Source organism: Nyctereutes procyonoides, unplaced genomic scaffold (genome assembly GCF_905146905.1).
Source record: "Nyctereutes procyonoides isolate TBG_1078 unplaced genomic scaffold, NYPRO_anot_genome, whole genome shotgun sequence".
Taxonomy (NCBI): Eukaryota; Metazoa; Chordata; class Mammalia; order Carnivora; family Canidae; genus Nyctereutes; species Nyctereutes procyonoides.
Genome location: NW_026575051.1, coordinates 18,241,939 through 18,257,230, shown reverse-complemented (window position 1 = coordinate 18,257,230; position 15,292 = coordinate 18,241,939). Strand labels below are relative to the sequence as shown.

The 15,292-nt window shown below is 38.3% G+C and overlaps 1 pseudogene; it reads right to left on the bottom strand.

Moving 5' to 3' along the window:
- The window catches only part of LOC129512865 (ornithine decarboxylase-like), a 31,424-nt pseudogene extending 18,122 nt beyond the window's left edge, over positions 1-13,302 (bottom strand).
- Between the last annotated feature and the right edge of the window lie 1,990 nt (positions 13,303-15,292).

Here is a 15,292-nt window from a genome sequence, read left to right as displayed (position 1 = left end):
GCCCAGAATTTTTTTTTAAGATTTTATTTATTTATTCATGAGAGACACAAAGAGAGAGAGAGAGAGAGAGAGAGAGAGAGAGAGAGAGAGAGAGAGAAAGATAGGCAGAGACACAGGCAGAGGGAGAAGCAGGCTCCATGCAAGGCGCCCAATGTGGGACTCCATCCTGGGTCTCCAGGATCAGGCCCTGGGCTGAAGGTGGCGCTAAACCGCTGAGCCACCGGGGTTGCCTGAGGCCCAGAATTTTTAAAAAATTTAACAACGTGGCATGTTGGACATATACACGCTATTCTTACAATGCTGAAATCATGAAAGCAAATACTGATGATTGGAAAGTTTTTGTATGAATGATACATTTAACCAAAAAGTTTCAGAATCAATTTGGCGGTCATATTTAGGAAGCTTTCTGGATCTTGGTACTATGTAGAAATTCCCTGTTGGTAATTTAAGCAGTTCATTACATTTGGAACTCAAGAATTACTATGACAAAGTCTTTCATGTATTGAAAGGAGATTATCAAGGACTGAAGGAACATGGTCCTGTGTAGAGGAAATTGTCTCTCTTAAGTTGTTCTGACTCCCCAGTGGGGTGATGGTGTGCATATAAACCTTGAGTTCAAGTTAGTGGCTTACAAATCCCCTTTTATTCACTTCAGATTTATGTAGGCATTGGATAGTATAGTCCAGGGAAAGATGAAACAGTCTTGGGGGTACCTAGGTGGCTCAGTGGTTGAGCAGCAGCCTTTGGCTGAGGTCATGATCCCAGGGTCGTGATCGGGGGGGTCCCCTTGATGCAGGGGTAGAGTCCTGCATCAAGCTCCTCACAGGGAGTCTGCTTCTCCCTCTGCCTATGTCTCTTCCTCTCTCTGTGTGTCTCTCATGAATAAATAAATAAAATCTTAAAAAAGAAAGATGAAACAATCTTGAGTTTCTATTTTCTAACCTTTATAGGAAGTTACCTCATTGTTCAGCTATTTCTGCTTTTTTTTTTCTATAGTTGTAAGGGAATAAGTCATCAGAAATAGAGTAAGGAGGATGGAAGGTATAGATTGGAGCACTGAGTGCTCCAATTCAACTTCTCTGTTGAAAAAAGGGAAGCATAATGTCATCATCCATTTTTTTTCTTTTTCAACACTGCTTATATCTGGGATGACCATATGACTGATTATCCAAACTGGGCACTTTTTAGAGAGAAAAATAGTAATACAATAGTAATACAATAATAATATTGATACAAAATAAGTAAACTGACACTGACCTGGGCAAACTGGGGTTTATGCTCATACTCTCCTTGAGAACTTGAGTCAGGAATTAAAATTACTAGGAAGGTCAGACTTGGGGAGAATGGTTAAGTAAAAAAAAAACTGCCAATGAGCAGTAATTCCCCTTACTGCTACCATCTGTCTCTGTCCAGTGCCCATCTTTTCCAGGCTGGTTAGGGCTCTCCATTGAGGGCATCTCACTGTGATTCAGACTTCAATTGACTTTTCTAGAAGAATATATGTGGCTGGTGTCCCCATTCTCATGACCCATTTCACAGAACTAAAGATTTATCTTAGAAACTTCTTCATGATAAGAGGTCTCTGTGGTGATCTTAGCGTAGTGGCCTTTTTGGACAAAGCAATTCATTGTCACAAGCGACAGGAGAAATATGGTGCTAAAATATTTGGAAAGTGTTTTTGTTTTAGGGAGAGGGTTTTTTATTTATTTATTTTTTAAAAAAGATTTTATTTATTCATGAGAGAGGCAGAGACACAGGCAGAGGGAGAAGCAGGCTCCCCACAGGGAGCCTGATGTACGACTCGATCTCAGGACCCCGGGATCATGCCCTGAGCCAAAGGCAGATGCTCAAGCACTACCCAGGCATCCCAAGGGAAAGGGTTTTGGTTTGTTTGTTGTTTGTTTTACCTTGGAGGCAGAAGCCTTCTTCCCCTTCACTTCACAATCTTGTGTACTTGTGAGGCAAGAGCATTCATAACCTTTTCAAGATCCTTTACTCAATTGTCCCTCCCCACAGGCAGAGCAGGTAATCTATGTAGGGTGGCTTAGTCATGGAGCACAGGCTTCCCTTTCTAAAGAGAAGTACAAATAAGATTTTTGGAAAGGCGCCTGGGTGGCCTCAGTTGGTTAAGTGTCTGCCTTTGGCTCAGGTTGTGATCCTAGGGTCCTGGGAGAGAGTCCCACCTGGGGCTCTCTGCTCAGCACAGAGCCTGCTTCTCCTTCTCCCCCTACCCTCCCCCTGGCTTGTGTGCTCTCTCTCCATCTCTCAAATCAATCAATCAATCAATCAATCAATCAAATACAAATGAGATCTGGAGATGCAAAGTGAGATGCTTGCTGTCACAGCAAACATTTATTGTATATTTTTATACTCAGCTTTTCTGACCTAAATAAATTTGGGTCCAGGTGATGGAATAGTCACAGGGACTTCTGAATTAATAATGGGGATAATGTAATAATAATAGCAAAATCATATGGTGCTTACCATATACAAGGATTGTTCTAAGAGCCTAATGCACACTATCACTTATGCCTAACATTTTAATCAATATTTAAATTTTTTTTTCCAATGGTGAATGCAAAATTTAGACTTTTTTTCCCCTTGGTGGGGAATACAACTGTTTGCAGTACATTAGCCCTGTTTTGTTTATTTGCCAAGAAACCTTTGGGTAGATAGTTTTTTTATGCAACTTATTCCTTTTGCTCTTTCCTTGTATATTAGGATGAATATTTTTCAGGATGCATCATACTGCTTTTGGTTCCAGGCTGAATGTGGCTTTGTCTTGCAATGTGTATATTTGTGCTGAAGTAGTGTGGACTCATATGATTAGGTAGGTTTGTTGCTGGAGGCAATATTATGCAATTGCTTAAAATCTTACTCAGTTCAGATGGTTAACAGTCTTCAGTGGCATTTAATTCCTGTTTTGTGTTTATTTGTATTCAAGTACTTTAAGACAGGAGTTTAGTTAGCTTCCTGGGGTGAGTTTCTGCCTGGTATTATTATTTAAGTTACATTTCAAATATAGCAGGGGGCAAGAAGAGGAAGGAAAAAAGGAAACAGAAGAGAAAAAAAACATGGGACACATTGTCATTCATTACCCCCTAAATGTTTAGGAAGTATTGTTTTCTTCAATAGAGCCAGAGATACAATTAGCCTGAAGGGCCTCGCTTTCTATGTAAATCCCAGGGGAAGTCTCCCAGTGAGTGCTGGAGTGTGGTTGGCTATAGGCTTTTCACTGTTCATTCAGATTCTCAAGTGATTTTTCAAGGAGTCCAAGTGCCAAGTTGGAAACTTGGCTGATGCTCCGTATATAATAGAATGGAGAATCAAGTCTTAAGGAGAGAATGGAAATACAGTAAACTATTAGGAAGGGGTTGTTTTGTCCTGTTGAAAGTTGCCAGGGCTGACTTTACTGTAGGTTTAAAAAATGAAAGAAAGATTGATAATTTATTTTAGTAGGTATTGAGCAGGAAATCCAAGTACCAACCCCAAGTGAGGACTCTCGCCACTGGAGGTGAGCAAAGATCAGAACACAGACAACCGTTAGCAATAAGAACCCATAGGCATCCACCCACCACCTCATGTAGGCTTCAGAGTCCGTGCGGAGAACTCAACACTCAAGGCACTAGTCAGTAGAGTATGCTACCAAGAGAAAGAAGAAATTCAGCAAGATCAGTGTCTGTAGTGTGGCTAACAGGTCCCTCTGATAGCCACTCAGGGGGCTGGACTGTATTTGGGACTCTGAAGCTGCTGGCAAAGACCTGGTTCTCTTCTCTGGAGGCAGTTAGATTGATAGGGCTGGCGGGCTACTATATGACCCATGGACTTATGCCATATGACATTCACTTGCACTGAGTTGTATTAGGTTGAGTACCCAGAAGAGGGGAAAGGTTTCTCCTAATCAGAAAGAATCAGGGGCTACATGATGGCTCCCACCAAGCTTCTATGTAGATTAATGTTTCAGGCTCAGAACACTGATGGGGCAACCCTCAAAGCACCAAATTGCAGGGTAGCTGTGTCCACAACATTAGCAAGGGGCAGAGGGGAGTGAAGACTCAAACTAGAAATGTGCCCCTTGAAAATGAAAATTTCATGTGATTATCTCCATCTCTCCCCCTCAATTTTACAAATGGCAGACATTACTAACCAGTCATGGAAGTTTTTCTAAATAAATTGGGGGTACAGTCAGAGTCCTTTTGCTTTTTTTCTTCAGAATCTTTCTTTCTTTTTTTTTTTTTTTAAGATTTTATTTATTTATTCATGAGAAGCAGAGAGAGAGAGAGAGAGGCAGAGATATTGGCAGAGGGAGAATCAGGCTCCCCGCGGAGAGCCCGATGTGGGACTTGATCCCAGAACTCCAGGATCATGCCCTGAGCCAAAGGCAGACCCTCAACTGCTGAGCTACCCAGGAGTCCCCAGAATCCTTCTTAACAAATCTTTTCATGTGGCCACTGTCAACTAGGGGAGTTAGTATATGATTTAAAATCTATTTATTTGAGAACAAAAGATCTTATGAAATTAAAGACATATCAGCTCTGAGGTGGGAATAAAGTGGAGGACAGTAGTGAAATAGGCCTGTGAAATGGTGTCAGAGGAAGAAGAGAAGATCCCAGTAGGGGAGGAATGGATCTTACAACTGGGTTGGCATGGATGGATGAATGAATGAATAAATAATGAGAGGTACATTTGAATTAGTCAGAATGTCTGTATTCCCCTCATGGCATTTCCTTCATTTTTAAACAACCTTGGGCAAGCCCCATATGTCAGATATTTCCTAGCAAAACAAAAATCGGAAGTGTGGCAATATCCTGATAATTCAGGCAAAACCTCCACTTCTGCTTGGAGTACAGAAAATACCACTGGGAAAGAGAATTATAAATAAAAACATGTTTTTCTTTTATAACAGCATGTCATTACCATCTTTATGAATTTATATGACATCTTTTATTTAGGAAAGTAAATGGAATTCCATTAATGTTTATAAACAACTACTGAAGAACTGTGCAGTGTAGGATAGCATTACAATCCGATATACCTGTGAGGAGATTGGAGCTCTTATTTCTGAGAGATAAGGCCAAACTCCCAATCAGTCATATTTTGACTAAGGAATTCCAATAAGTGAAAAACTTTCTAAATTATATATTGAAGACCAAAATATGCAACCAACAGAGAATGCCTTCATTTTGTATTTTCTTTTTTTTTTAAGATTTTATTTATTTATTCATGACAGACACAGAGATAGAGAGAGAGAGAGGCAGAGACACAGGCAGAGGGAGAAGCAGGCTCCGTGCACCGGGAGCCCGACGTGGGATTCGATCCCGGGTCTCCAGGATCACGCCCTGGGCCAAAGGCAGGCGCCAAACCGCTGCGCCTCCCAGGGATCCCCCATTTTGTATTTTCATTAAGTTATTTGGAGTTATATTCACATAGTTTTAACCAAATATCTCTGTACTTAATGATATGGGGCTCACAATCTTATTTCTCTGCTCCTTGCTGTAGATTACCTATATATCTCCACTTCCCTTTATCTGTTCAGTGTAAATTAAGAAAAAAAAATATGCATTTTAGTTGTCAAAAACTAAAAATATGTAAAATTCTACAACATAAAGCAACCTATGTTAACATTTGGGGGATATATACCCTTTTAAAAAACACGGAAGAGACTATTTTTATGCTTTCTTTTATAAAACGACTTTGTGCCGGGGCACCTGGGTGGCTCAGTCGGTGAAGCATCTAAACTCTTGGTTTTGGCTCAGGTCATGTTCTTAGGGCCATAAGACTGAGCCCCATGCCAGGCTCCAGACTCAATGTAGAATCTGCTTGAGATTTTCTCTCTTCATCTCAAGCTCCCCTCCCTCTTTCCCCATTAGCATGCACTTTCTTCCCTCTTTCTCTCTCTCTCTCTTAAATAAATAAATACCTATAATAAGATTCCATGTTATTCCAATTTGTTGTGTGATAAGTGTGATAAATATCTTCATTATATATCAATACATTTATATTTACATAAGACAGATATATCATTTTTCATGGTTGCCTAGTGTTCTGTTTGCGGGTTTAACACAAGCTACTTAACCAATTCTTATTTTTGGATATAGCACTCATTTCCAAATTTTGTAATAATGTAAAGAAATAAGATAATATATCTGAAGTTAAGGGTGGAAGCTTGTATCCATCCTTAGTATGTTATTGGGACTAAACCTTGGAAGTGCTATTGCAGGGACAAAGAATGTGCACATTGTTAAAACTTCCTCTGTAGCTTGCTGATTGCCTTTAAGAAAGGTCATAGGTGTTTTCACTTTGAATAGTTGAATGGGGAAGCCCAAGAAGCCATGGTATTATCCTTTTTCTTTCTTTATTTTATTCATCTTTGCCAATCTGGTAAATTGTGCTAGTACATCTCATTTTAATTTGATAATTTAAATTTTACTAGTGAGTTTAAACATATGTTCATTGATCATTTGTATTGTATGATTAATGCATGCATCACATATACAGGCTTTTACTATTTTTTTCTATATGTATTGTCTTTCTCATTGTTTAAAAAGTAACTATCAAGTACATAAGCCCATGGGACTGTCTGAATCTCATAATTTTAATAGATTTCAAAATATTCTATATCAGGATTTTGAATTGTAAGTTAGAATCCACGCTCATTCCTACTTTCCTAAACTGTTCTCACTGCAATGACCATTAGCAAAAATGTATATTGAACTTGGCAGAAACTGTTCTGAACCACTCTCTTAATGGTCTTTAATAGTAATGAACTAAATTGTAACTGAGCAGAGAATAAAACTTAGTCCATTCCAAAGTAAAATAGAAAATGGAATCAATTATCTATACTTTTCAGCTAATAACAAGGTCATTTTTTCTTCATTTTCTAAATATTTTAAGCTAAAGTAGATTTGTCTCATGGACTTTTTTTGGGGGGGGGGTAGCATGGGAGCACAGATTTGCCAGATAACTTCTTCCATTCTGCATTGCTTAATAATGCTGGTGTGCACATAGCCAGAGTGTTAATGATCTGATAACCTAAACTTCAGATGAAGCAAAGATCACAGATCAAAGTGATTTTGCCTTGCAGGGACTCACATCTAGGGTCAAATGCAGACTCTTGGTAGGTGATTCAGGAAGGATGGTCCAAGGAGGAAATAGGGTAGCAGGTTCTTCACTAGCTCTGCTGCAAAACACTTTCTGAGTGTGACCCCCATGCTTAAGAATCATCACACTACATCGTGATTCTCCACGAAGCACAAATCTCAGAGCTTCATCTTTGATTCAGCTGGTACAGTGGGATGGATATTCATATCTTTATAGACATGTTGCCTTCCCACCCCTAATTTTTTTCCTCATGGTGTTTGGTGTTAGGGTGAAGGGCGAAGGCCACATTTGAACATAAGTCGTTTTTTTTATTTTATGTGGGGGAAAGCCGGGGGCGTTTGCAGAACTTAAAACAGAAATCAAACCTTTAAAGGTCGACTGTATATGTCCTGCCACTCATATTCTCTTCTGGCTTCTAACTTTCCTTAGGCTTAAAATACATCTGGAGTTGCTGCTTTCTTTGTTCTTCAGAGAGTTCATTTCTTATTCTTTGAAAAAAAAGCACACACACACACGCAACAAAAAACATTTTTTTTTTTAAAAAAGGGCAACAAACAAAAAGTTTTTGATGGTCATAATTTCAAAGCCTTGTTGCCTATAACTCTAGGATAAAACAGGACTTGCTATTATTTCAGGGAGTGCCATGTTGTACCCTAACTTGGTAGGCTTTTCAGTGGGCAGTTCCTTAGCTGAGTGGTTTACTGATTGTGAAAATAAGAGGAACAGGGGCATGACAGATAGCCACTGCATTCTGAAATGAAGACAGATGAGGAAATGCATCTGGAAAGAATGCTAATTTAAGCATATCTTGGAGATACTGCGGGTTTGGTTCCAGATCACTGCAAGAGAGTAAATATCACAATGAAATGAGTCATATGCATTTTTTGGGTTTCCCAATGCACTTAAAAGTTGTGTTTATTCCATACAGTAGACTGTTAAGGTGTGTAACAGTGTTATGTCTTTAAAAAAAGTACATATCTTAATTTAAAAATATTATTAAAAGATACTTGCTATCCTAGCTTTCAGTGAATTGTTCCCACTAATCAAAGATCACCATAATATATAATAATAATAATGACAAAGCTTGAAATATTATAAGAATTACTAAAAAATGACACAGATACGAAACGACCAAATGCTGTTGGAAAAATGGCGCCAATAGATTTGTTGGATGCGGGGTTGCCATAAACCCTCAATTTGTAGAAAACAGTATCTGCGAAGTGCAGTAAAGTGCCATAAAATGAAGTATGACTGTATCTTTAATAAAATAGCTACAAAGTTTGGCATCAAACCTGATTCTAATCACACCTGTTAGTGGTTATATCAATATAAATATTATAGATTCAAGTTTATAGTTCATTAAAACAATTGGTTGAGTGCCAGGAATGCTCTTTAGGAATTTCAGCCACATTCAGAAGGTATCCTAACAGATGAGAATAACAAAATCCTTGACTTGCTTTTTATCCTACAACATACATATAGTCTTATTCTTTATCACAGTTGTTTCACTTAAATATTTAAATAACAGAGATGTCCTCCGCTACTGTGAGGAAAAAAAATACGATAACAGGGTGAGTACATTTTGTGGTTTTGTGGATTAAATAGACTTTATGCTTTCATTTTGATAGAAAGCTTTGACAAGTGAACATTTTGGTATATTCAGTCTTCGAGAAATGTATATTTCTTATCCCTGCCGGCTTACCAGTTTTACTCCTGTGTCTCCAGACTCCCATCTCTCTCTTCTTGTCTATTCTGTATTTCTCGTCCTGCTCCTGGAACTCTTGACCTTCTTCATGAGTTCATTCTCTATGGCTATATTCTGGGAAAACAGTATAAACCCAGACAGACAAGACCCCTGTTGTCCTTGAGTTTATAATCTAAACAAATATTCCTTGATTTTCTCTTTCAGTAACTGCTTCAGTTAGAACTACTTGCTTTCTTTTTTATGTTGCTTTTAAATGCTTTGAAACTTAAACCTTAACCATAGTTATTTCTCCACTTTATTGAGGTGTGTTGATTTAGTTAAATTGTATCCTTCTTCCCACCTGAATTTTGAACCAATTAAGATCAAACAATAAGATGAATGGAATATAAAATATATTTATTTTGATAAAGCTTACAATGGGCAGTACGTGGATGGGGTCCCTGATACCTAACTCCAAAGTTAGACAATTACTTTTTTTGTAAAAACATACTAGAAAAAGCAAACACTGCCATGTGCCAACTCTGCTAGGTGTGATACAGTATGAGAAAGAACTTCCAGCAAATACTAATACTGAAAAGGTACAGAGATCAGAAAGGTGGTGGTTATGCCCACCCATGTTGTCTTCTCATGCTGGACATGAGTGAATTAAAAGTGTAGATTAGGTCAGATGTGAGCTCCCTCCACATCTGGATGGGGAAGAAGTGTTCCCATCCCAACACACACACTCTGCATGTGTCCCTACCAATTGGTCCTTTCTAAATTTATTTTTCATAAATATACTAGAACACAATAGGCACTCATAAGATATTAAATAAATTAGAAGATAAACACATTTCATGGATTACTCCAAAATGAAGAACTGAATATTCTTGGGTTGAGTAAATTCCAGTATTCACTACACTGTAAATAGTTTATTCTATCTCATACATGCTTTCATGTATTTATACTGTGAAGATTAAACCTTCAGTCATTATTTTCGACCACATATGTCCTGAGGCAAAAACATGAAATTGAGTATCTTAAAAAATTCTCAATGAATATGGTGGCAATTAAATCTTCAAATCACTCTAGGCAGAATTATGTGAAAAAGATCTGAGAAGATCCCACTGTGACTCAAAGATCTTTTTAGAAATCTTGAAACTTATAAAAGCATCTGGAACTGGAATCTGGAATGTGGTAGAAAGGAGGAGAAAGGTGGTAGAAGAGAAACTCAGGAGAAGGGGACACCTTGGCAACTTAGCTTAAGAAAGTATGATTCTATTTCAGCCATACATTTTAAATATTCTTAATTAATCTATGTCCCCATCCACCAACCATGTGATGTCAGTCTTTGCTGATAATAGAACATCTGCTGACTTGGTCAGGGAAGCAGTCCTTCATTCGATAGGGGATATGGTCTGATTTTCCTAACAGCAAAGCTTGCCTTAGGGTTTACCGTTAATTAATTGTGTCTAAATATTAACTGACATCCATTCTAGGGTGTAAGCAAAACTCCCCTCCAGGGCACATCCTCTGTGGAAAATTTAACATTTCCATTATGAAAGCCAAGAGGATGAAATACTTTTAGAAATGTGGCTGTTGAGTGCAAAGGAGGAGGCAAATATCTCCTACCAATTGAGGAAAGAGAAAAGAAAGAGTAACAGAAATGGCTCTAGGGAAGGGGATGGTTAGAGAGCTAATTCATGCCAGATTTCAAAGAACTTGAATCAAAAGAAGGAAGAATGGCAGGTTTGCTGAGGAATCTTCCAGTATTAGAGCTGCAAATTCCAAGGAGCCAAGGGGTTGTGATGGACAGGAAGAAGAATTCTTATGAGAACTTCACTTTGGATATTCTTTCCTTCCATGGGAGAGACTAAAAGCTGATGGTCTTGGGTCATATAGAAGAGTTATATCAAGTCTGTTGTCCTTATATTTCTAATGATTTTAGTTTGAGATCAGATTACAAAAAATGGAAACAGTTTTCCTCATGTTCAAGAACTAAACAATGTGTTAGATCTGATGCTGTAATTTCTTACTCCTCACAAAGAATGATTTTTGTCCTGAGGAAATTATTCAGGCAGGATCTTTTCCACTTTTGGTCAGCTCTGAAAACCGAGACCCTCTGTGTCAACATAACTGTTCACACTTAAATTTTTTTAGCCAGAAAGATCAGACTGCATACCAATAAATAATGTTACTCTTTGCTTCAGGATTTTCTTGTACACTAATTTGTTCAAACACAGGCTTCTCTGGGAAAATTGCTATCTACATAGGACAATATGTTTCTCACATGTACTAAAAGCAATCAACTCATTGAGCCTTGCCTATTTTGTCACAAACTTTGCCCTGTCCAAACTGTGACCTCTGGAAAGACCCATGTTCAATCATTTGACCCCAGGCCCCCAAATTTTACAAAAGCTCTTCAATTACTTCCTTCTTTTGGGAGGCAATTAGGACTCTACCAAACACTACCAAAAACAGTGTTTCCCTAGGCTACAGTAAATTTAATAAACTCAGCTGTTTGACCCACAAGATTTGGTAGTCTTACAGGTAATTGAGGGTCTATCTAGTATGTAGGTAGAAGCATCCACATGGACACTGAACATTCTCCGGATGTTATCCAGATTTTTGCCTTTAGTGTAGAGGAAATTAAGCATCAGAGTTGTCAGTGATATTGGGGAATAATTAATTTAGCAAAGAGACAAAGGAAGTGCTATACTTGAATAAGAACAGCCTCAGGAGAGCAGGTTTTGAGATATCAGAAGAAATTCATGGTCTCCAGGCTGGAAACCAATAACCAGTCTCTTTTCTGGACTATGATGTCTACACTTTGTGCAAGAATGAGGTTTCCCCTCAGATTTCCAAGAAGGCACAGCTTTGTTTAGGATCCAACAGTGGAAAGAATGTGGCAAATAACTATCTTATTCTATATCTATGAAGAACCTGGACATGTAGGATCAAGTTTTCAAAAAGAACAATTAAATAGTGAGTCCTTCTTAAAAAGTGACACTGAATAGGATTTGGCAATAATAACTCAGTGATTGGACCTTTTTAGGTCTTGGAGCTCTTTTATTTCTGAAAATGTAATACAGACTTCCAGTTTTCTGACCACATGCCATATATTTCTAGCCATCTCAATTCTTCTGTCTCATCATACTTGATATTTTATGTGGTTAATATCTCAAACTTTTTTTGTTTGATCAGCTTTCTGCAGTCTTGTATCATTTTATTTTTGGGTTAGGATCCGTTGCTTCTAATGCTTGCCAAATTTCTCAACTCCATTCTCCTTTATTATTCCAACAATCCATTCCTAGATAGCTTCTACTGACTGCCTCTCTAGTTTCTCTGTTGGGAGGGTTAATTTTTCTGAGTACTACTGGAGAATAATCATCACATATAAATCCATGGTCTCCAAAGCAGTTGGGTCCTTGCCACTGCCTAGGAAGATTTCTACAGGTTCTTATTTTTTTTAAAGATTGTATTTATTTATTCATGAGACACACACACACACACACACACAGAGGCAGAGACACAGGCAGAGGGAGAAGCAGGCTCCATGCAGGGAGCCCGATGTGGGACTTGATCCAAGGTCTCCAGGATCATGCCCTGGGCCGAAGTTGGTGCTAAACCCCTGAGCCACTAGGGCTGCCCTACAGGTTCTTAAAGTAGTGCGTCGCTAATTTCCCACAGCCTAATTTTGAAATCTTCCCTGTTCTCCACAGGGCTCCTATGCATCTGCCTCCCTTTCACTCTCAACATTACTGAGCAAACAAACAAAAGACAAAAACCAACAATACTACCACCACCCCAAACCTCATCAACAATAGCAACAATAACAAGGTAGGGGAGTTTCCAGTAATTAATTATTATTTTAGAGTTCTATTTGACATACAACATTGTATAAATTTACCTATTGATCTGATTGCCATTGTAATATTAGCTAACACTTCTATCCCATCACATAATCATCATTCCTTCTGGTGTTGGGAACAGTTAAGATCTAGTCTCTTAGCAAATTTGACATTTATAATACAGTTTTGTTAAACCTGTGCTATATATATCTGTACTATATTCTAGTACAGAATACCTAGTACTGTGTATTAGGTCTCTGGGACTTACTTACCTCCTAGTTGCAAGCATATACTCTTAAGCAGCCTCTCCCATTCCTCCACATCCCACTGCCAACCACCCTCCAAACCCTGGTAGTTACAGTTATCTTTCTTCATCTTCTGAAATAGTGGAAAATAAGTATCTTCCTGAGACTGACCCCCTCCTGAGCATTCTAGCTCTCAACCATTCCCATCTTTTCAGGTATTTGATTCACCTATTACCTTATTCTTGAGTCTCCAGTTTTTTTTTTCTCTATCGCCTCTTTTGAATCAGTCTTTAAAATATGCTCAGTTTTCTTCAATTTTCAAAAAGAAAAGATACCCTTCCACAACCTATGATCTTCTCTAGCTCCCACTCACTTTTCCTCCTTTCCGCTCCTCATAATGTATTTCAGCTGTGTTTGCCATGTTTAATTTCCGATCTTTTCAGTCACTTCTCAACCTGCTCTTCTCTCTGAAATGCTACTGAAATGGATCTGGCCAAGGTCATCAACAAACTTTTCATGACTGCATTCTTTAAGAATTTTTGATTTTTATTTCTTTTGTTTTACTGCAGGATTTTATGTTATTGAACAAGGAGAGCCTCAGAGAAGCATGAAAATGGACAATTCCAGGCAAGGGATTATGGCATAAATACGAGTCTGTGTCATGGAATTAAAGGAGACAGTGAAAAGATATTTTGGGCTGAGCACAAGCTTTCCATAGAATAAAGGGAATGGGGAGGAAAGTACATTGGTATTAGATTATTGGAAGAGCTCCTTGAATCCCACGCCAGGGAATCCAGACAGCTTTCCACTGTGACCGAGGATTCTTTTGTCAAACTTTTGGAAAAGAGAACAATATAAGATATGAGATGTCCATTATCATTTATCTGTCACTGAGTTTCAAATGAGGTGACTCAGGCTTACTTATGCTTATGGCCTAAGTCATGGGCACTTTAGCTAAGGGAAAAATAAGGAATTACTTTTGCTTTGAGTTTGAGGCCGGGCAAAAATTTCCGTGAAATCCAGGAAGGCAGTTGGAGTTACAGGACAAGCCCTGCCGGAAGGACAGCACAGACATGCAGACGACGGAGTTATTCCTGGAGAAGTGAGTGCTGAGCCATTCTCAAGATAGTCCCTTCCTTCCTTTCAATTTACCTTTTCTTTCTTTCTTTCTTTCTTTCTTTCTTTCTTTCTTTCTTTCTTTCTTTCTTCTTCTTTTTTTTTTTTTGGCACTCAGAGAATTCCTTGCAGTACATTTGCACAGAGTTCCATTTTATCTTACATTTAAAACTGTTGTCATTCATAGATGATACCATTTTTGTTACACTGATAGGTCCTTTAGTGACTGGTGGGTAAGGCACATTTTTTCCTTTTGACAGTTGGCTTGCAATTTTTTTTTCTGTATATGCTGAATTGCTTTCTTGCTCTTACAAATATATTCAACATCACAGTTCTGCCACATGACAGACAGAGAAGGCCCTGGCAGATTCCAACTTCAGGAAGAAATTATGTCTGTTTCTATAGTACTATCAAGAGATCCATGTATGTATGTCAGGAGACACCTTTGCATTCACAGTGCACTTCCATGAAATGAAAGGCATACAATGTGAAATTCTTTGATTTTATTTTAACCAATTGGATCATTGTGTTTTAAATTAATTGTTAAAGAGTTGATCGATTAAAAACTGGATTCTGTGTGCTTTTTATATGATTTCATACACATGTTTTAAAGTACAGTGTAAGGGTTGATGCTTGAATTTGATGCATTTCTTGTGAAGTTTGGGATCTATAAACAGACAATTGTATTGTATAGTTCTTTTTTTTAATTTTTATTTATTTATGATAGTCACAGAGAGAGAGAGAGGCAGAGACACAGGCAGAGGGAGAAGCAGGCTCCATGCACCGGAAGCCCGATGTGGGATTCGATCCCGGGTCTCCAGGATCGCGCCCTGGGCCAAAGGCAGGCGCCAAACCGCTGCGCCACCCAGGGATCCCGTATTGTATAGTTCTAAGTATTAATGACCAAATATCAAGGTTCTGATGATGTAGATATAGAAGTAGATAAAAACTAGAATGTTTGAAATGGTCTATACAGTCTGCAATAGTTTCTAATAGATTTTTGTTGCATTCTACCCACAGATACTGATCCTCCTTCGGTACCGTGTGGTATCTTCAATTAGAATTCACGATTACTCTATGACAGTACACTAGACTTGTCACTGTCTTTCTGGAAATGTTGTATTTGTTAAAGTCTTTCAATGTTCATTCTGAGAAACTTTGCCCAGTGTATCATGTATGTATAATATACATAATATTATATTCAGCATCTACTTAATATCCTTCAGATGTCAATTACTGAAGGCTTTTTGAGAGTAGGGGCTAGGCCTTTCTGAACATCTCGCCTCTGCACCAGA